This window comes from Durio zibethinus, chromosome 5, assembly GCF_047325235.1.
Source record: "Durio zibethinus cultivar Kanyao isolate XHJ-2024 chromosome 5, ASM4732523v1, whole genome shotgun sequence".
In the NCBI taxonomy this organism is placed as follows: Eukaryota; Viridiplantae; Streptophyta; class Magnoliopsida; order Malvales; family Malvaceae; genus Durio; species Durio zibethinus.
In genome coordinates this window covers 19,023,220-19,044,863 of record NC_143166.1, presented here as the reverse complement: position 1 = coordinate 19,044,863, position 21,644 = coordinate 19,023,220, and positions in this window count along the sequence as shown.

Below are 21,644 nucleotides of genomic sequence, written 5' to 3'. Positions count from 1 at the left end.
AGCCATTGAAGTGTCTGAAATAGGGACACTTTTTTCCAAATGGTCACAAAATATTGTACACTTTGAGTTTTTAGCTGAATTTTTTTTTTGCATGCCAAAAAAAATACAATGATCACGTCTACCAAGTTTGGGGCCAAAAATCCTTCCAAAAAAATTTTAAAAAATCCCGAACCGCAAAAAGTTTTGAAAATCATGAAAAATAGAAAATGAGTCATCTTGCCATGAAACTTCACGTGAAGGCTTAAGGGACCATTGTATGAATTTACAAGCCATAAAAAATAGCATTGGCATGAAGAAATATAAAGATGTGCCTAAAACCACCTACCACCCTATCGATCCACGGCTTGCGCATCCCGTCTCTCTGGCCGGCGTAGTGCCCGCCCGCCCGCCCGCTTGTTTCATCGATTGGCTTAGGCATACGGAGTTCATTCCCAATCTAAGATCGGACTGGACCGAGGCTTGCGCCAGCACATGCTGGGCTCAGGCATTTGCTGGTGCCGCATTTTTTTTTCGTCGGGGCACCATCGCCGAAACATCACTGGAGAACCTGGCCGACGGCATTGGGGTTCTGACGATCGGGGGGGCCGGGGTGGTGTGCGCACATGATAGGCGATGGGTGCTGGTACTTGGCTCTTATATTGGCCCCCTATCCCTCACAAAAACTTGAGAACTCACATCCTCTTAAAGAGCATTTGAGATTTTACAGGTTTGCTGCCAGTAGCAATTAAAGTGTCTGAAATGGGACACTTTTTTCAAATGGTCACAAAATCTTGTACACTTTGAGTTTTTAGCTTACTTGTTTTGTGCATGCCAAAAAAAATACAAGGATCACGTCTACCAAGTTTGGGGCCAAAACTCCTTCCGAAAAAATTTTAAAAAATCCTGAACCGTAAAAAGTTTCAAAAATTGTGAAAAATAGAAAACGAATCGCTTTGCCATGAAACTTCACGTGAAGGCTTAAGGGACCATTGTATGAATTTACAAGCCATAAAAATGGGATTGGCATGCAGAAATATGAACATGTGCCTAGACCCACCAACCACCCTATCGATCCACGGCTTGCGCATCCTGTCTCTCTGGCCGGCGTAGTGCCTGCCCGCCCGCCTGCCTGCTCGTTTCGTCGGTTGGCTTAGTTACACGGAGTTCATTCCAAGTCTAAGATTGAACCGGATCGAGGGTTGCAGCAGCAGGATCGACAACATGCAAAAGGGGACCCGACCGATCCCCGACTTGCGTATCTCACCCCTCTGGCTGACTGAGCGCCCGCACGCTCGTTTCATGGGTTGACTTAGGCATACGGAGTTCATTCCTAGTCTAAGCATACGGAGTTCATTCCCAGTGTAAGATCGGACCGGACCGAGGGTTACGACAACACATGCTGGCTAGGGCATGTGCTGGTGCCGTATTTTTCTTTGTCGGGGGACCATCGTCGGAGCATTGTCGGAGAACCTGACCGACGGCATTGGGGTTCCGACGATCGGGGCGGTCAGGGGGGGTGTGCGCACATGATGTGCGATGGGTGCTAGTACTTGGCCCTTATATTGGCCCCCTATCCCTCATCAAACCTTGAGAACTCAGACCCCTTTAAAGAGCATTTGAGATTTTACAGGTTTGCTGCCAGTAGCCATTAAAGTGTCTGAAATGGGGACACTTTTTTCAAATGGCAACAAAATGTTATACACTTCGAGTTTTTAGCTGAATTTTTTTACACATGCCAACAAAAATACAAGGATCATGTCTACCAAGTTTAGGGCCAAAACTCCTCTCGAAAAAATTTTAAAAAATCCCAAACCGAAAAAGTTTTGAAAATCGTGAAAAATAAAAAATGAGTCGTCTTGCCATAAAACTTGACATGAAGGCATAAGGAACCATTGTATGAATTTACAAGCCATAAAAATGGCATTGGCACGTAGAAATATGAAGATGTGCCTAAACCCACCTACCACCCTATCGATTCACGGCTTGCGCATCCCGTCTCTCTGGCCGACATAGTGCCCGCCCTCTCGTCCATCCGCTCGTTTCATCGGTTGGCTTAGGCATATGGAGTTCATTCCCATTTTAAGATTGAAACGGATCGAGGGTTGTGGTAGCAGGATCGGCAGCATGTAGGGGGGTACTTGGCTGATCCCTGGCTTGCGCATCCTGCCCCTCTGGTCGACTGAACGCCTGCACGCTCATTTCGTGGGTTGACTTAGGCATACGGAGTTCATTCCCAGTCTAAGCATATGAAGTTCATTCCCAGTCTAAGAACAGACCGGATCGAGGGTTGTGGCAGCACATGCTGGGCTCGGGCATGGTGCCACATTTTTCTTCGTCGGGGTACCATCGTCGAACCATGCCGGAGAACCTGACCAGCGACACTGGGGTTCAAGTGATCGGGGGGGCCGACGGGGGTGTATGCATATGATGTGTGATGGGTGCTGGTACTTGGCCCTTATATTGGCCCCTATCCCCCATCAAACCTCGAGAACTTGCACCCCCTTAAAAAGCATTTGAGATTTTACAGGTTTGCTGCCAGTAGCTATTAAAGTGTCTGAAATGGGGACACTTTTTTCAAATGGTCACAAAATCTTGTACACTTCGAGTTTTTAGCTAAATTTTTTTGTGCATGCCAACAAAAATAAAAGGATCATGTCTACCATGTTTGCGGCCAAAATGCCTTTTGAAAAAATTTTAAAAAATCCCGAACCGTAAAAAGTTTTGAAAGTCGTGAAAATTAGAAAATGTGTTGTCTTGCCATGAAACTACACGTGAAGGCTTAGAGACCATTGTATGAATTTCCAAGCCATAAAAATGGCATTGGCAAGCAGAAATATGAAGATGCACCTAAACCCACCTACCACCCTATCGATCCACGGTTTGTGCATCCTGTCTCTCTGCCGGCGTAGTGCCCGTCCACTCGTTTCGTCGGTTGGCTTAGGCATACGGTGTTCATTCCCAGTCTAAGATTGGGCTGGACCAAGGGTTGCGGCAACAGGATCGGCAGCACGCAGAGGGGGACCCGACCGATCCCCGACTTACGCATCCCGCCCCTCTGGCCAGCTGAGCGCCTGCACGCTCGTATCGTGGGTTGACTTAGGCATACAGAGTTCATTCCCAGTCTAAGCATACGGAGTTCATTCCCAGTCTAAGCATATGGAGTTCATTCCCAGTCTAAGATCGGACCGGACCGACGGTTACGGCAGCACATGCTGGGCTCGGGCATAGGCTGGTGATGCATTTTTCTTCGTCGGGGCACCATCGTCGGAGCATCGTCGGAGAACCTGACCGGCAGCATTGGGGTTCCGGCGATCGGGGGGTCGGGGGGGTGTGCGCACATGATGTGTGATGGGTGCTGTACTTCACCCTTATATTGGCCCCCTATCCGTCATCAAACCTCGAGAACTCACAACCCCTTAAAGAGCATTTGAGATTTTACAGGTTCGCTACCTGTAGCCATTAAAGTGTCTGAAATGGGAACACTTTTTTCAAATAGTCACAAAATCTTGTACACTACGATTTTTTGGCTGAATTTTTTTGTGCATGCCAAAAAAGATACAAGATCACGTCTACCAAGTTTGGGGCCAAAACTCCTTTTGAAAGAATTCTAAAAAATCCCAAACCGTAAAAAGTTTCAAAAATCATGAAAAATAGAAAACGAGTCGTCTTGCCATGAAACTTCACGTGAAGGCTTAAGGGACCATTGTATGAATTTACAAGCCATAAAAATGGCATTGGTATGCAGAAATATGAAGATGTGCCTAAACCCACCTACCACCCTATCGATCCACGGCTTGCGCATCCCGTCTCTCTGGCCGGCGTAGTGCCCGCCCGCCCGCCCGCTCGTTTCGTTGGTTGGCTTAGGCATACGTAGTTCATTCCCAGTCTAAGATCAGACCAGACCGAGGGTTGTGGCAGCAGGATCGACAGCCCGTAGAGGGGAACCCGACCGATCCCCGGCTTGCGCATCCCGCCCCTCTGGCCGGCTAAACGCCCGCACGCTCATTTCGTGGGTTGATTTAGGCATACGGAGTTCATTCCCAGTCTAAGATCGGACTGGACCGAGGGTTGCAACAGCACATGCTGAGCTTGGGCATGTGCTGGTGCCACATTTTTCTTCACCGGGCCACCATCGTCAGAGCATCACCGGAGAACCTGATCGGAGGTAATAGGGTTCCGACGATCGGGGGGGCCGGGGGGGTTGTGCGCACATGGTGTGCTATGGGTGCTGGTACTTGGCCCTTATATTAGCCCCCTATCCCTCATCAAATCTCGAGAACTCACACCTCTTTAAAGTGCATTTGAGATTTTACAGGTTTGTTGCTAGTAGCCATTAAAGTGTCTGAAATGGGGACACTTTTTTTGAGTGGTCACAAAATCTTGTACACTTCGAGTTTTCCGCTGAATTTTTTTGTGCATTCCAACAAAAATACAAAGATCACTTCTACCAAGTTTGGGGCCAAAACTCCTTCGAAAAAAATTTTAAAAAATCCCAAACCACAAAAATTTTTAAAAAACGTGAAAAATAGAAAACGAGTTGTCTTGCCATGAAACTTCACGTGAAGGCTTAAGGGATCATTGTATGAATTTACAAGCCATAAAAATGGCATTGGCACACAAAAATGTGAGGATTTGCCTAAACCCACCTACCACCCTATCGATCCACGGCTTGCGCATCCCGTCTCTCTGGCCGGCGTAGTGCCCGCCTGCCCGTCCGCCCACCCGCTCGTTTCATCGGTTGGCTTAAGCATACGGAATTCATTCCCAGTCTAAGATCGAACTAGACTGAGTTTTACAAAAGCAGGATCGGCAGCATGCAGACTGGGACCCGATCGATCCCCGACTTGCACATCTCGCCCCTCTGGTCGGTTGAACGCCCGCACGCTCGTTTCGTGGGTTGACTTAGGCATATGGAGTTCATTCCCAGTCTAAGCATACGGAGTTCATTCCCAGTCTAAGTTCAAGCAGGACAAAGGGTTGCGGCAATAGGATCAGCAGCACGCAGAGAGGGACCCGACCGATCCCCGCCTTGTGCATCCCACCCTTTTGGTCGGCTGAGCACCCGCACACTCGTTTCGTGGGTTGACTTAGGCATACGGAGTTTATTCCCAATCTAAGATCGGACTGGACCGAGGGTTGTGACAGCACATCCTGTGCTTGAACATGTGCTATGCCGTATTTTTCTTCATCGACGCACCATCACCGGAGAACCCGACCGACGGCATTAGGCTTCCGGCGATCGGGGGGCCGGGGGGGTGTACGCACATGATGTACGATGGGTGCTGGTACTTGGCCCTTATATTGGCCCCCTATCCCTCATCAAATCTCGAGAACTCACACCCCCTTAAAGAGCATTTGAGATTTTACAGGTTTGCTTCCAGTAGCCATTAAAGTGTTTGAAATGGGGACACTTTTGTGAAATGGTCACAAAATCTTGTACACTTCGAGGTTTTAGCTCAATTTTTTTGTGCATGCCAACAAAAATACAAGGATCACGTCTACCAAGTTTGGGGCCAAAACTCCTTCCGAAAAAATTTTAAAAAAATCTTGAACCGCAAAAAGTTTCAAAAATCATGAAAAATAGAAAATGAGTCGTCTTGCCATGAAACTTCACGTGAAGGCTTAAGGGACCATTGTATGAATTTACAAGCCATAAAAATGGCATTGGCATGCAGAAATATGAAGATGTGCCTAAACCCACCTACCACCCTATCGATCCATGGCTTGCGCATCCCGTCTTTCTGGCTGGCGTAGTGCCCGCCCGCCCGCTCGTTTCGTCGGTTGGCTTAGGCATACGAAGTTCATTCCCAGCCTAAGATAAGACCGAATAGAGGGTTCTGGCAGCACGTAGAGAAGGGGACCCGGTCGATCCCCGGCTTACGCATCCCGCCCCTCTGGCTGGCTGAGCACCCGCACGCTCGTTTCGTGGGTTGACTTAGGGATACGGAGTTCATTCCCAGTCTAAGCATACGAAGTTCATTCCCAGTCTAAGATCGAACTGGACCGAGGGTTACGGTAGCACATGCTGTGCTCAAACATGTGCTGTGCCGTATTTTTCTTCGTCAGCGCACCATCGCCGGAGAACCCGACTGACGGCATTGGGCTTCCGGCGATCGGCGGCCGGGGGGGTGTGCGCAGATGATGTGCGATGGGTGCTGGTACTTGGCCCTTATATTGGCCCCCTATCCCTCATCAAATCTCGAGAACTCACAACCCCTTAAAGAGCATTTGAGATTTTACAGGTTTGCTTCCAGTAGCCATTAAAGTGTCTGAAATGGGGACACTTATGTGAAATGGTCACAAAATCTTGTACACTTCGAGGTTTTAGCTGAATTTTTTTGTGCATGCCAACAAAAATACAAGGATCACGTCTACCAAGTTTGGGGCCAAAACTCCTTCCGAAAAAATTTTAAAAAATCTTGAACCGTAAAAAGTTTCAAAAATCGTGAAAAATAAAAAAAGAGTCGTCTTGCCATGAAACTTCACGTGAAGGATTAAAGGACCATTGTATGAATTTACACGCCATAAAAATGGCATTGGCACGTAGAAATATGAAAATGTGCCTAAACCCACCTACCACCCTATCGATCCACGGCTTGTGCATCCCGTCTCTCTGCCTGGCATAGTGCCCGCCCGCTCGCCAGCACGCTCGTTTCATCGGTTGGCTTAGGCATACGGAGTTCATTCCCAGTCTAAGATCGAACCAACCTGAAGGCTACGGTAGCAAGATCAACAGTACACAGAGGAGGACCCGGTCGATCCCCAGCTTGCGCATCTTGCCCTTCTGGCCGGCTGAACGCCTGCATGCTCGTTTCATGGGTTGACTTAGGCATGCGAGGTTCATTCCCAGTCGAAGCTTACGAAGTTCATTCCCAATCTAAGATCAGACTGGACCGAGGGTTGCGGCAGCACATGTTGGTCTCGGGCATGTGCTGGTGCCGCATTTTTCTTCGTCGAGGCACCATCGTCGGAGCATCGCCAGAGAACTTGATCGATGGCATTAGGGTTCCGACAATCGGGGGGGCCGGGGGGTGTGCGCACATGATGTGCAATGGGTGCTGGTACTTGGCCCTTATATTGGCCCCCTATCCCTCATCAAACCTCGAGAACTCACACCCCCTTAAAGAGCATTTGAGATTTTCAGGTTTGCTACCAGTAGCCTTTAAAGTGTCTGAAATGGGGACATTTTTTTCAAATGGTCACAAAATGTTGTACACTTCGAGTTTTTAGCTGAAATTTTTTGTGCAAGCCAAAAAAATTACTAGGATCACGTCTACCAAGTTTTGGGCCAAAACTCCTTCTGAAAAAATTTTAAAAAATCCTGAACCGCAAAAAGTTTCAAAAATCGTGAAAAGTAGAAAACGAGTTGTCTTGCCATGAAACTTCACGTGAAGGCTTAAGAGACCATTGTATGAATTTACAAGCCATAAAAATGGCATTGGCACATAGAAATATGAAGATGTGCCTAAACCCACCTACCACCCTATCGATCCACGGCTTGCACATCTCGTCTCTTTGGCCAGCGTAGTGCGCGCCCGCCCGCTCGTTTCGTCGGTTGGCTTAGGCATACGGAGTTCATTCCCAGTCTAAGATCGGATTGAATTGAGGGTTGCAGCTGCTGGATCGGCAGCACATAGAGGGGGAGCCGGTCGATGCCCGACTTGCGCATCCCGCCCCTCTGGTCGGCTGAGCGCCCGCACGCTCGTTTCGTGGGTTGACTTAGGCATACGGAGTTCATTCCCAGTCTAAGCATACGGAGTTCATTCCCAGTCTAAGATCGAACTGGACCGAGGGTTACGGTAGCACATGCTGTGCTCAAACATGTGCTGTGCCGTATTTTTCTTCGTCAGCGCACCATCGCCGGAGAACCCGACTGACGGCATTGGGCTTCCGGCGATCGGCGGCCGGGGGGGTGTGCGCACATGATGTGCGATGGGTGCTGGTACTTGGCCCTTATATTGGCCCCCTATCCCTCATCAAATCTCGAGAACTCACAACCCCTTAAAGAGCATTTGAGATTTTACAGGTTTGCTTCCAGTAGCCATTAAAGTGTCTGAAATGGGGACACTTATGTGAAATGGTCACAAAATCTTGTACACTTCGAGGTTTTAGCTGAATTTTTTTGTGCATGCCAACAAAAATACAAGGATCACGTCTACCAAGTTTGGGGCCAAAACTCCTTCCGAAAAAATTTTAAAAAATCTTGAACCGCAAAAAGTTTCAAAAATCATGAAAAATAGAAAACATGTGTCTTGCCATGAAACTTCACGTGAAGGCTTAAGGGACCTTTGTAAGAATTTACAAGCCATAAAAATTTCATTGGCACGCAAAAATATGAAGATGTGCCTAAACCCACCTACCACCCTATCGATCCATGGGTTGCGCATCCCGTCTCTCCGATCGGCGTAGTGCCCGCCCGCCCGCCCGCTCGTTTCATCGGTTCGCTTAGGCATACGGAGTTCATTCCCAATCTAAGATTGGACGGGATTGAGGGTTACAGCAGCAGGATCAGTAGCTCGCAGAATGGGACCCGACCGATCCCCGGCTTAGGCATCCTGCCCCTCTGGTATGCTGAGCGCCCATACGCTCGTTTCATGAGTTGACTTAGGCATACGGAGTTCATTCCCAATCTAAGCATACGGAGTTCATTCCCACTCTAAGATCGGATTGGACCGAGGGTTACGGCAGCACATGCTGGGCTCAGACATGTGCTAGTGTCCCATTTTTCTTCGCTGGGGCACCATCCTCAGAGCATCGTCGGAGAACCTGGCTGACGGCATTGGGGTTCCGACGATCGGGGGGGCCGGGGGGTGTGCGCACATGATGTGCAATGGGTGCTGGTACTTGCCCTTATATTGGCCCCCTATCCCTCATCAAACCACGAGAACTCACACCCCCTTAAAGAGCATTTGAGATTTTACAGGTTTGCTGCCAGTAGCCAGTAGCCAGTACACTTCGAGGTTTTAGCTGAATTTTTTTGTGCTTGCTAAAAAAAATACAAGGATCATGGCTACCAAGTTTGGGGCCAAAACTCCTTCCGAAAAAATTTTAAAAAATCCCGAACCGCAAAAAGTTTTGAAAATCATGAAAAATAGAAATCGAGTCGTCTTGCCATGAAACTTCACGTGAAGGCTTAAGGGACCATTGTATGAATTTACAAGCCATAAAAATGGCATTGGCATGCAAAAATATGAAGATGTGCCTAAACCCACCTACCACCCTGTCGATCCATGGCTTGCGCATCCCGTCTCTTTGGCCTGCGTAGTGCTCGCTCGCCCACCCACTCGTTTCGTCGGTTGGCTTAGGCATACGGAGTTCATTCCCAGTCTAAGATCAGACCGAACTGAGGGCTGTGGCAACAGGATTGGTAGCATGCAGAGGGGGACCCGAACGATCCCCGGCTTGTGCATCCCGCCCCTCTGGCCAACTGAGCGCCCGCACGCTCGTTTCGTGGGTTGACTTAGGCATACGGAGTTCATTCCCAGTCTAAGCATATGAAGTTCATTCACATTCTAAGATCAGATCGGATCGAGGGTTGCGACAGCACATGCTGGGCTTGGGCATGTGCTGGTGCCGTATTTTTCTTCGTTGGGGCACCATCGCCGGAGCATCGTCGGAGAACCTGACAGGCGGCATTAGGGTTCCGACGATCGGGGGGGTCCGGGGGGGTGCGCACATGGTGTACGATGGGTGCTGGCACTGGGCCCTTATATTGGCCCCCTATCCCTCTTCAAACCTCGAGAACTCACACCCCCTTCAAGAGCATTTGAGATTTTACAGGTTTGCTACTAGTAGCCATTAAAGTGTCTGAAATGGGGACACTTTTTTCGAATGGTCACAAAATCTTGTACACTTCGAGTTTTTAGCTGAATTTTTTTGTGCATGCCAACAAAAATACAAGTATCACGTCTACCAAGTTTGGGGTGAAAACTCCTTCCGAAAAAATTTTAAAAAATCCCGAAGTGCAAAAAGTTTTGAAAATTGTGAAAAATAAAAAACGAGTCGTCTTGCCATGAAACTTCACGTGAAGGCTTAAGGGACCATTGTATGAATTTACAAGCCATAAAAATGGCATTGGCACGTAGAAATATGAAGATGTGCCTAAACCCACCTACCACCCTATCGATCCACGGCTTGCGCATCCCATCTCTCGGGCCAGTGTGGTGCCCACCCGCCCGCCCGCCCGTTCGTTTCGTGGGTTGGCTTAGGCATACGGAGTTCATTCCCTGTCTAACAGTGGACCGGACCAAGGGTTATGGTAGCAAGATCGACAGCACGTAGAGGGGGACCTGAGCGATCCCCGGCTTGCGCATCCCGCCCTTCTAGTCGGCTGAGCGCCCGCACGCTCGTTTTGTGGGTTGACTTAGGCATACGGAGTTCATTCCCAGTCTAAGCATACGGAGTTCATTTCCAATCTAAGATCAGACCGGACCGAGGGTTGCGGCAGCACATGCTGGGCTCGGGCATGTGCTGGTGCTGCATTTTTGTTCGTCGGGTCACCATCGCCGGTGAACTTTACCGGCGGCATTGGGGTTCCGGCAATCAGGGGGGCCAGGGGGGTGTGCACACGTAATGTGCGATGGGTGCTGGTACTTGGCACTCATATTGGCCCCCTATCCCTCATCAATCCTTGAGAACTCACACCCCTTAAAGAGCATTTGTGATTTTACAGGTTTGCTGCCAGTGGCCATTAAAGTGTCTGAAAAGGGGACACTTTTTTCAAGTGGTCACAAAATCTTTTACACTTAGAGTTTTTAGCTGAATTTTTTTATGTATGCCAACAAAAATACAAAGATCACGTCTACCAAGTTTGGGGTGAAAACTCCTTCCGAAAAAATTTTAAAAAATCCCAAACCGTAAAAAGTTTCAAAAATTATGAAAAATAAAAAGGAGTCGTCTTGCCATGAAACGTCACGTGAAGGCCTAAGGGACCACTGTATGAATTTACAAGCCATAAAAATGGCATTGGCGCACAGAAATATGAAGATGTGCCTAAACCCACCTAACACCCATCAATCCACGGCTTGCGCATCCCGTCTCTTTGGCCGGCGTAGTGCCTGCCCGCCCGCTCGTTTTGTCGGTTGGCTTAGGCATACGGAGTTCATTCCCATTCTAAGATTGGATCGGATCGAGGGTTACGGCAGTAGGATCGACAGCAGGATCGATCCCTAAGGCCTAAGGCGTAGTGCCCGCCCTCGAGAACTCACACCCCCTTAAAGAGCGTTTGAGATTTTACAGGTTTGTTGCCAGTAGCCATTAAAGTGTCTGAAATGAGGACACTTTTTTCAAATGGTCACAAAATCTTGTACACTTTGAGTTTTTAGCTGAATGTTTTTGTGCATGCCAACAAAAATATATGGATCACGTCTACCAAGTTTGGGGCCAAAAGTCATTCCGAAAAAATCTTAAAAAATCCCGAACCGTAAAAAGTTTCAAAAATTGTGAAAAATAAAAAACGAGTCGTGTTGCCATGAAACTTCACGTGAAGGCTTAAAGGACCATTGTATGAATTTAGAAGCCATAAAAATGGCATTGGCACACAGAAATATGAAGATGTGCCTAAACCCACCTACCACCCTATCGATCCACATCGTGTGCATCCCGTCTCTCTGGTCGACGTAGTGCCCGCCTGCATGCCCGCTCATTTTTTCGGTTGGCTTAGGCATACGGAGTTCATTCCCAGTCTAAGATCGAACCAGACCGAGGGTTGTGGCAACAGGATCGACAGCATGTGGAGGGGGACCCAACCGATCCCTGGCTTGTGCATCCCGCCCCTCTAGCCGGCTGAGTGCCCTTACGCTTGTTTCGTGGGTTGACTGAGGCATATGGCGTTCATTCCCAGTCCAAGATCGGACCAGACTGAGGGTTGCGGCAGCACATACTGGGCTCGGGCATCTGCTGGTGCCACATTTTTCTTCACCGGGTCACCATCGTCGGAGCATCGCCGGAGAACCTGACCAGTGGCATTAGGGTTTTGGCGATCGGGGGGTTGGGGGGGTGTGCGCACATGATGTGCGATGGGTGCTGGCACTGGGCCCTTATATTGGCCCTCTATCCCTCATCAAACCTGGAGAACTCACACCCCCTTAATGAGCATTTGAGATTTTACAGGTTTGCTGCCAGTAGCCATTAAGGTGTCTGAAATGAGGACACTTTTTTCATGTACACTTTGAGTTTTTAGCTGAATTTTTTTGTGCATGCCAACAAAAATAAAACTATCATGTCTACCAAGTTTGGGGCAAAAATGCCTTCCAAAAAAATTTTAAAAAATCCCGAACCGTAAAAAGTTTCAAAAATCGTGAAAAATAAAAAATGAGTCGTCTTGCCATGAAACTTCACGTGAAGGCTTAAGGGACCATTGTATGAATTTACAAGCCATAAAAATGGCATTGGCAAGCAAAAATATGAAGATGTGCCTAAACCCACCTCCTACCCTATCGATCCACGGCTTGCGCATCCCGTCTCTCTGGCCGACGTAGTGCCCGCTCGCCCGCCCGCCCGTCGGCTCGTTTCGTCGGTTGGCTTAGGCATATGGAGTTCATTCCCAGTCTATGATCAGACCGGACTGAGGGTTGCGGCAGCAGGATTGGCAGCATGCAGAGGGGGACCCGATCGATCCCCGGCTTGCGCATCTCGCCCCTCTGGCCGGCTGAGCGCTCGTACGCTCATTCCGTGGGTTGACTTAGGCATACGGAGTTCATTGCCAATCTAAGCATACGGAGTTCCTTCCTAGTCTAAGATCGGATCGGACCGAGGGTTGCGGCAGCACATGCTGGGCTCAGGCATGTGCTAGTGCCGCATTTTTCTTCGTTGGGGCACCATCCTCAGAGCAAAGCTAGAGAACCTGACCGACGGCATTGGGGTTCCGGCGATCGGGGGGGTTGGGGGCTGTGCACACATGATGTGCGATGGGTACTGGTACTTGGCCCTTATATTGGTCCCCTATCCCTCATCAAACCTCGAGAACTCACACTCCCTTAAAGTGCATTTGAGATTTTACAGGTTTGCTGCCAGTAGCCATTAAAGAGCCTGAAATGGGGACATTTTTTTTCAAATGGTCACAAAATCTTGTACACTTCGAGTTTTTAGCTGAATTTTTTTGTGCATGCCAAAAAAAATACAAGGATCACGTCTACTATGTTTGGGGCCAAAACTCGTTCCAAAAAAATTTTAAAAAATCCCGAACCGAAAAAAGTTTCAGAAATCATGAAAAATAGAAAACGAGTCGTCTTGCCATGAAACTTCACGTGAAGGCTTAAGGGACCGTTGTATGAATTTACAAGCCACAAAAATGGCATTGGCACATAGAAATATGAAGATGTGCCCAAACCACCTACCAGCCAATCGATCCACGATTTGTGGATTCCGTCTCTCTGGCCGACGTAGTGCCCGCCCACCCGCCAGCCCGCTCATTTCATCGTTTGGCATAGGCATATGGAGTTCATTCCCAATCTAAGATTAGATCGAATCAAGGGTTGCGGTAGCAGGATCGGCAAATGTAGAGGCGGACTCGACCGATCCCCAGCTTGCGCATCTCGCCCCTCGGCTTGTTGAGCGCCCGCACGCTCGTTTCATGGGTTGACTTAGGCATACGGAGTTCATTACCAATCTAAGATCGGATCAGACCGAGGGTTGTGGCAACACATGCTGGGCTCGGGTATGTGCTGGTGCCGTATTTTTCTTCGTCGGGGCACCATCGTCGGAGCATCGTCGGAGAACCTAACCGGCGGCATTAGGGTTTCGACGATCGGGGGGGCCGGGGGGGTGTGTGCACATGATGTGCGATGGGTGCTGGTACTTGACCCTTATATTGGCCCCCTATCCCTCATCAAACCTCAAGAACTCACACCCCTTTAAATTGCATTTGAGATTTTACAGGTTTGCTACCAGTAGCTATTAAAGTGTTTGAAATGGGGACACTTTTTTCAAATGGTCACAAAATCTTGTACACTTCGAGTTTTTAGCTGAATTTTTTTGTGCAAGCCAACAAAAATACAAGGATCATGTCTACCAAGTTTGGGGCCAAAACTCCTTCTGAAATAAATTTAAAAAATCCCAAACCGCAAAAGGTTTCAAAAATCATAAAAAATAGAAAACGAGTCGTCTTGCCATGAAACTTCATGTGAACGCTTAAAGGACCGTTGTATGGATTTACAAGCCATAAAAATGGCTTTGGCACACAGAAATATGAAGATGTGCCTAAACCCACCTGCCACCCTATCGATCCACGGCTTGCACATCCCGTCTCTCTGGCCGATGTAGTGCCCGCCCGCCCGCCCACTCGTTTTGTCTTTTACCTTAGGCATACGGAGTTCATTCCCAGTCTAAGATCAGACCGGACCGAGGGTTGCGACAGCAGGAATGGCAGCACACAGAGGGGGACCCGGCTGATCCCCGACTTACACATCCCACCCCTCTGGCCGGCTGAGCGCCCGCACGCTCGTTTCGTTGGTTGACTTAAGCATACGGAGTTCATTCCCAGTCTTAGCATACGGAGTTCATTCCAAGTCTAAGATCGAACCAGACCAAGGGTTGCGGCAGCACATGCTGGGCTCGGGCATGTGCTGTTGCCGTATTTTTCTTCGTCGGGGCACCATCGCCGGAGCATCGTCAGAGAACCTAACCGGCGGCATTGGGGTTCCGGTGATCGGGGGGGCCGGGGGAGTGTGCGCATAAGATGTGCGATGGGTGCTGGTGCTTGGCCCCTTATATTGGCCCCCTATCCCTCATCAAACCTCTAGAACTCACACCCCCTTAAAGAGCATTTGAGATTTTACAGGTTTGCTGCCAGTAGCCATTAAAGTGTCTAAAATGGGGACACTTTTCTCAAATGGTCACAAAATCTTGTACACTTCAAGTTTTTAGCTGAATGTTTTTGTGCATGCCATCAAAAATTCCAGGATCACGACTACCAAGTTTGGGCCCAAAACTCCTACAGAAAAAATTTTGCAAAGTCCCGAACCGTAAAAAGTTTCGAAAGTCGTGAAAAATAGAAAACGAGTTGTCTTGCCATGAAACTTCACGTGAAGGCTTAAGGGACCATTGTATGAATTTACAAGCCATAAAAAAGGCATTGGCACATAGAAATATGTAGATGTGCCTCAACCCACCTACCAACCTATCGATGCACGGCTTGCGCATCTCATCTCTCTGGTCGGCATAGTGCCCGCCCGCCCGCCCGCTCATTTCGTCAATTGGCTTAGGCATACGGAGTTCATTCCCATTCTAAGATCAGACCGGACCAAGCGTTGCAGTAATAGGATCGACAGCATGCAAAGGGGGACCCGATCGATCCCCGGCTTATGCATCTCGCCCCTCTGGCCGGCTGAGCGCCCGTATGCTTGTTTCGTGGGTTGACTTAGGCATACGGAGTTCATTCCCAGTCTTAGTTCGGACCAGACCGAGGGTCACAGAAGCACATGCTGGGCTCGAGCATGTGCTGGTGCCATATTTTTCTTCGTCGGGGCACCATCTCGGAGCGTCATCAGAGAACCTAACCGGCGGCATTGGGGTTCCGACGATCGGGGGGCCGGGGGGGTGTGCACACAAGATGTGCGATGGGTACTGGTACTTGGCCCCTTATATTGTCCCCTATCCCTCATCAAACCTCCAGAACTCACATCCCCTTAAAGAGCATTTGATATTTTACAGGTTTGCTGCCAGTAGCCATTAAAGTGTCTGAAATGGGGACACTTTTTTCAAATGGTGACAAAATCTTGTACACTTCGATTTTTTAGTTGAATTTTTTTGTGCATGCCAACAAAAATACAACTATCACGTCTACAAAGTTTGGGGCAAAAACGCCTTCCAAAAACATTTTAAAAAATCCCAAATCGTAAAAAGTTTCAAAAATCGTGAAAAATAGAAAACGAGTTGTCTTGCCATGAAACTTCACGTGAAGGCTTAAAGGACCATTGTATGAATTTACAATCCATAAAAATGGCATTGGCATGCAAAAATATGAAGATGTGCCTAAACCCACCTCCTACACTATCGATCCACGGCTTGCGCATCACGTCTATCTGGCCGACGTAGTGCCCGCCCGCCCGCCCACTCGTTTCATCAGTTGGCTTAGGCATATGGAGTTCATTCCCAGTCTATGATTGGACCAGACCAAGGGTTGCAGCAGCAGGATCGGCAGCATGCAAAGGGGGACCCGATCGATCCTCGGCTTGCCCATCCCGCCCCTCTGGCCGACTGAGCGCCCGTACGCTCGTTTCGTGGGTTGACTTAGGCATACGGAGTTCATTCCCAGTCTAACATCAGACCGGATCGGGGGTTGCGGCAGCACATGCTGGGCTCAGGCATGTGTTGGTGCCATATTTTTCTTCGTCGGGGCACCATCGTCGGAGCATCGCCGGACAACCTGATCGATGGCATTATGGTTCCGACGATTGGGGGGGCTGGGGGGGTGTGCGCACATGATGTGCGATGGGTGCTGGTACTTGGCCCTTATATTGGCCCCCAATCCCTCATCAAACCTCGAGAACTCACACCCCCTTAAAGAGCATTTGAGATTTTATAGGTTTGCTGCCAGTAGCCATTAAAATGTCTAAAATGGGGACACTTTTTCCAAATGGTCACAAAATCTTGTACACTTCGAGTTTCTAGCTGAATTTTCTTGTGCACGCCAACAAAAATACAAGGATCATGTCTACAAGTTTGGGGCCAAAACTCCTTCCGAAAAAATTTTAAAAAATTTTGAACCGAAAAAGTTTCAAAAATCATGAAAAATAGAAAACGAGTCGTCTTGCCAAGAAACTTAACGTGAAGGCTTAAGGGACCATTGCATGAATTTAGAAGTCATAAAAATGGCATTGGCATGCGGAAATATGAAGATGTGCCTAAACCAACCTACCACCCTATCGATCAATGGCTTGCGCATCCCATCTCTCTGGCTGACGTAGTGCCCGCCCGCCCGCCCGCCCGCTCGTTTCGCCTGTTGGCTTAGGCATACGGAGTTCATTCCCAGTCTAAGATCGGACCAGACCAAAGGTTGTGGTAGCAAGATCGACAGCACGTAGAGGGGGACCCGACCGATCCCCGACTTGCGCATCCCGCCCCTCTGGCCGCCTGAGCACCCGTACGCTCGTTTCGTGGGTTGACTTAGGCATACAGAGTTCATTCCCAGTCTAAGCATACGAAGTTCATTGCCAGTGTAAGATCAAACCAGACCGAGGGTTGCGGCAGCACATGTTGAGCTCCGGCATTTGTTGGTGCCGCATTTTTCTTCGTCGAGGCACCATCATTGGAGCGTCGCATGAGAACCTGACCGGCGGCATTGGGGTTCCGACGATCGGGGGGGCCGAGGGGGTGTGCACACATGATGTGCGAAGGGTGCTGGTACTTGGCCCTTATATTGGCCCCTTATCCCTCATCAAACCTTGAGAACTCACACCCCCTTAAAGAGCATTTGAGATTTTACAGGTTTACAGCCAGTAGCCATTACAGTGTCTGAAATGGGGACACTTTTTTCAAATGGTCACAAAATCTTGTACACTTCGAGTTTTTAGCTGAATTTTTTTGTTCACGCCAACAAAAATAAAAGGATCACGTCTACCGAGTTTGGGGCCAAAAATCCTTCCAAAAAAATTTAAAAAAATCCCGAACCAAAAAAATTTTAAAAATCGTGAAAAATAGAAAATGAGTCGTCTTGCCATGAAACTTCACGTGAAGGCTTAAGGGACCATTGTATGAATTTACAAGCCATAAAAATGGCATTGGCATGCAGAAATATGAAGATGTGCCTAAACCCACCTACCACCCTATCGATCCACGGCTTGCGCATCCCGTCTCTCTGGTCGACATAGTGCCCGCCCGCCCGCTCGTTTCGTCGGTTGGCTTAGGCATACAGAGTTCATTCCCAGTCTAAGATTGGATCAGACTGAGGCTTGCGGCAGCACATGCTGGGCTCGGGCATGTGTTGGTGCCGCATTTTTCTTCACTGAGGCACCATCGTCGGAGAACCTGACCGGCGGCATTGGGGTTCTGGCAATCGAGGGGCCGGGGGGGTGTGCGCACATGATGTGCGATGGGTGCTGGTACTTGGCCTTTATATTGGCTCCTTATCCCTCATCAAACCTTGAGAACTCACACCCCCTTAAAGAGCATTTGAGATTTTACAGGTTTGCAGCCAGTAGCCATTAAAGTGTCTGAAATGGGGACACTTTTTTCAAATGGTCACAAAATCTTGTACACTTTGAGTTTTTAGCTGAATTGTTTTGTGCATGCCAACAAAAATACAAGGATCACGTCTACCGAGTTTGGGACCAAAAATCCTTCCGAAAAAATTTAAAAAAATCTCGAACCGTAAAAAGTTTTGAAAATCGTGAAAAATAGAAAATGAGTCGTCTTGCCATGAAACTTCACGTGAAGGCTTAAGGGACCATTGTATGAATTTACAAGCCATAAAAATGGCATTGGCATGCAGAAATATGAAGATGTGCCTAAACCCACCTACCACCCTATCGATCCACGGCTTGCGCATCCCGTCTCTCTGGCCGGCGTAGAGCCTGCCCGCCCTCCCGCCCACTCGTTTTGTCGGTTGGCTTAGGCATACGGAGTTCATTCCCATTCTAAGATTGGACCGAACCGAGGGTTGCGACAGCAGGATCGATAGCACATAGAGTGGGACCCGATCGATCCCCAGCTTGCGCATCCCGCCCCTTTGGTCGGCTGAGCACCCGCACGCTCGTTTCATGGGTTAACTTAGGCATACGAAGTTCATTCCCAGTCTAAGATCGGATCGGACTGAGGGTTGCGACAGCACATGCTGGGCTTGGGCATGTGTTGGTGCTGCATTTTTCTTCACCGAGGCACCATCGCCGGAGAACCTGACCGGCGGCATTGGGGTTCTGGTGATCGGGGGGGCCGGGGGGGTGTGCGCACATGATGTGCGATGGGTGCTGGTACTTGGCCTTTATATTGGCCCCTTATCCCTCATCAAACCTTGAGAACTCACACCCCCTTAAAGAGCATTTGAGATTTTACAGGTTTGCAGCCAGTAGCCATTAAAGTGTCTGAAATTGGGACACTTTTTTCAAATGGTCACAAAATCTTGTACACTTCAAGTTTTTAGCTGAATTTTTTTGTGCATGCCAACAAAAATACAAGGATCACGTCAAGATAGTTTGGGGCCAAAACTCCTTCCCACAAAATTTTAAAAAATCCCGAACCGTAAAAAGTTTAAAAAATTATGAAAAATAGAAAACGAGTCGTCTTGCCATGAAACTTCACGTGAAGGTTTAAGGGACCATTGTATGAATCTACAAGCCATAAAAATGGCAGTGGCATGCAAAAATATGAAGATGTACCTAAACCCACCTACCACCCTATCGATTCACGGCTTGCGCATCCTGCCTCTTTGGCCGACGTAGTACCCGCCCGCCGGCCCGCTCGTTTCGTCGATTGGCTTAGGCATACCGAGTTCATTCCTAGCCTAAGATCGGACCGAACTGAGGGTTGCGGTAGCTGGATCAGCAGCACGCAAAGGGGGACCCGACTGATCCCCGACTTGTGCATCCCGCCTCTCTGGCCGGCTGAGCACCCGCACGCTCGTTTCGTGGCTTGACTTAGGCATACGGAGTTCATTCCCAGTCTAAGCATACGGAGTTCATTCCTAGTCTAAGATTGGATCAGACTGAGGGCTGCGACAGCACATGCTAGGCTCGGGCATGTGTTGGTGTCGTATTTTTCTTCATCTGGGCACCATCGTCGGAGCATCGCTGGAGAACCTGATCGGCGGTATGGGGTTCTGGCGATTGGGGGCCGGGGGGTGTGCGCACATGATATGCAATGGGTGCTGGTACTTGGCCCTTATATTGGCCCCCTATCCCTCATCAAACCCTGAGAACTCACACACCCTTAAAGAGCATTTGAGATTTTACAGGTTTGCTGCCAGTAGCCATTAAAGTGTCTAAAATGGGGACACTTTTTTCAAATGGTCACAAAATCTTGTACACCTCGAGTTTCTAGCTGAATTTTTTTGTGCATACCAACAAAAATACAAGGATAACGTCTACCAAGTTTGGGGCCAAAACTTCTTCCGAAAAAATTTTTAAAAATCCCGAACCGCAAAAAGTTTCAGAAATCATGAAAAATAAAAAACGAGTTGTCTTGCCATGAAACTTCACGTGAAGGCTTAAGGGACCATTGTATGAATTTACAAGCCAAAAAAATGGCATTGGCACACAGAAATATGAAGATATGCCTAAACCCACCTACCACCCGATCGATCCACGGCTTGCGCATCCCGCCTCTTTTGCCGACGTAATGCCCGCCTGCCCACCCACCCGCTCGTTTCGTCGGTTGGCTTAGGCATACTCAGTTCATTCCTAGTCTAAGATCGGACCAAATTGAGGGTTGCGATAGCAGGATCGGTAGCACGTAGAGGGGGACCCAATCGATCCCCGGCTTGTGCATCCTGCCCCTCTGGCCGGCTGAGCACCCGCGCGCGCGTTTCGTGAGTTGACTTAGGCATACAGAGTTCATTCCCAGTCTAAGATCAGATTGGATCGAGGGTTGCGACAGCACATGCTGGGCTCGGGCATATGTTGGTTCCGCATTTTTTTTCGTCGGGGCACCATCGTCGAAGCATCACCGGAGAACCTGACCGACGGCATGGGGTTCCGACGATCGGGGGGTCGGGGGGTGTGCGCGCATGATGTGCGATGGGTGCTAGTACTTGGCCCTTATATTGGCCCCCTATCCCTCATCAATCCTCAAGAACTCACACCCCCTTAAAGAACATTTGAGATTTTACAAGTTTGCTGCCAGTAGCCATTAAAGTGTCTGAAATGGGGACACTTTTTTCAAATGGTCACAAAATCTTGTTCACTTCGAGATTTTAGCTGAATTGTTTTGTGCATGCCAACAAAAGTACGAGGATCACGTCTACCAAGTTTGGGGCCAAAACTCCTTACGAAAAAATTTTAAAAAATTCTCGAACCATAAAAAGTTTCAAATATCGTGAAAAGTAAAAAACGAGTCGTCTTGCCATGAAACTTCACGTGAAGGCTTAAGGGACCATTGTATGAATTTATAAGCCATAAAAATAGAATTGGCATGCAGAAATATGAAGATGTGCCTAAAGCCACCTACCACCCTATCGATCCACGACTTGCGCATCCCGTCTCTCTGACTGGCGTAGTGCCCGCCCGCCCGCTCGTTTCGTCGGTTGGCTTAGGCATATGGAGTTCATTCCCAGTCTAAGATTGGATCGGACTAAAGGTTGTGGCAGTAGGATCAGCAGCATGCAGAGGGGGACCCGGTCGATCCCTGGCTTGCGTATCCCGCCCCTCTAGCTGGCTGAGCACCCGCACGCTCATTTTGTGGGTTGACTTAGGCATACGGAGTTCATTCTCGGTCTAAGCATACAGAGTTCGTTCCCAGTCCAAGATCAGATCGGATCGAGGGTTGTGACAGTAAATGCTGGGCTCGAGCATGTGTTCGTGCTGCATTTTTCTTCGTCGAGGCACCATCGCCGGAGCATCACCGGAGAACCTGATCGACGGCATTGGGGTTTCGACGATCGAGAGGGCCAGGGGTTGTGCGCACATGATGTGCGATGGGTGCTGGTACTTGGTCCTTATATTGGCCCCCTATCCCTCATCAAACCTCAAGAACTCACACCCCTTTAAAGAGCATTTGAGATTTTACAGGTTTGC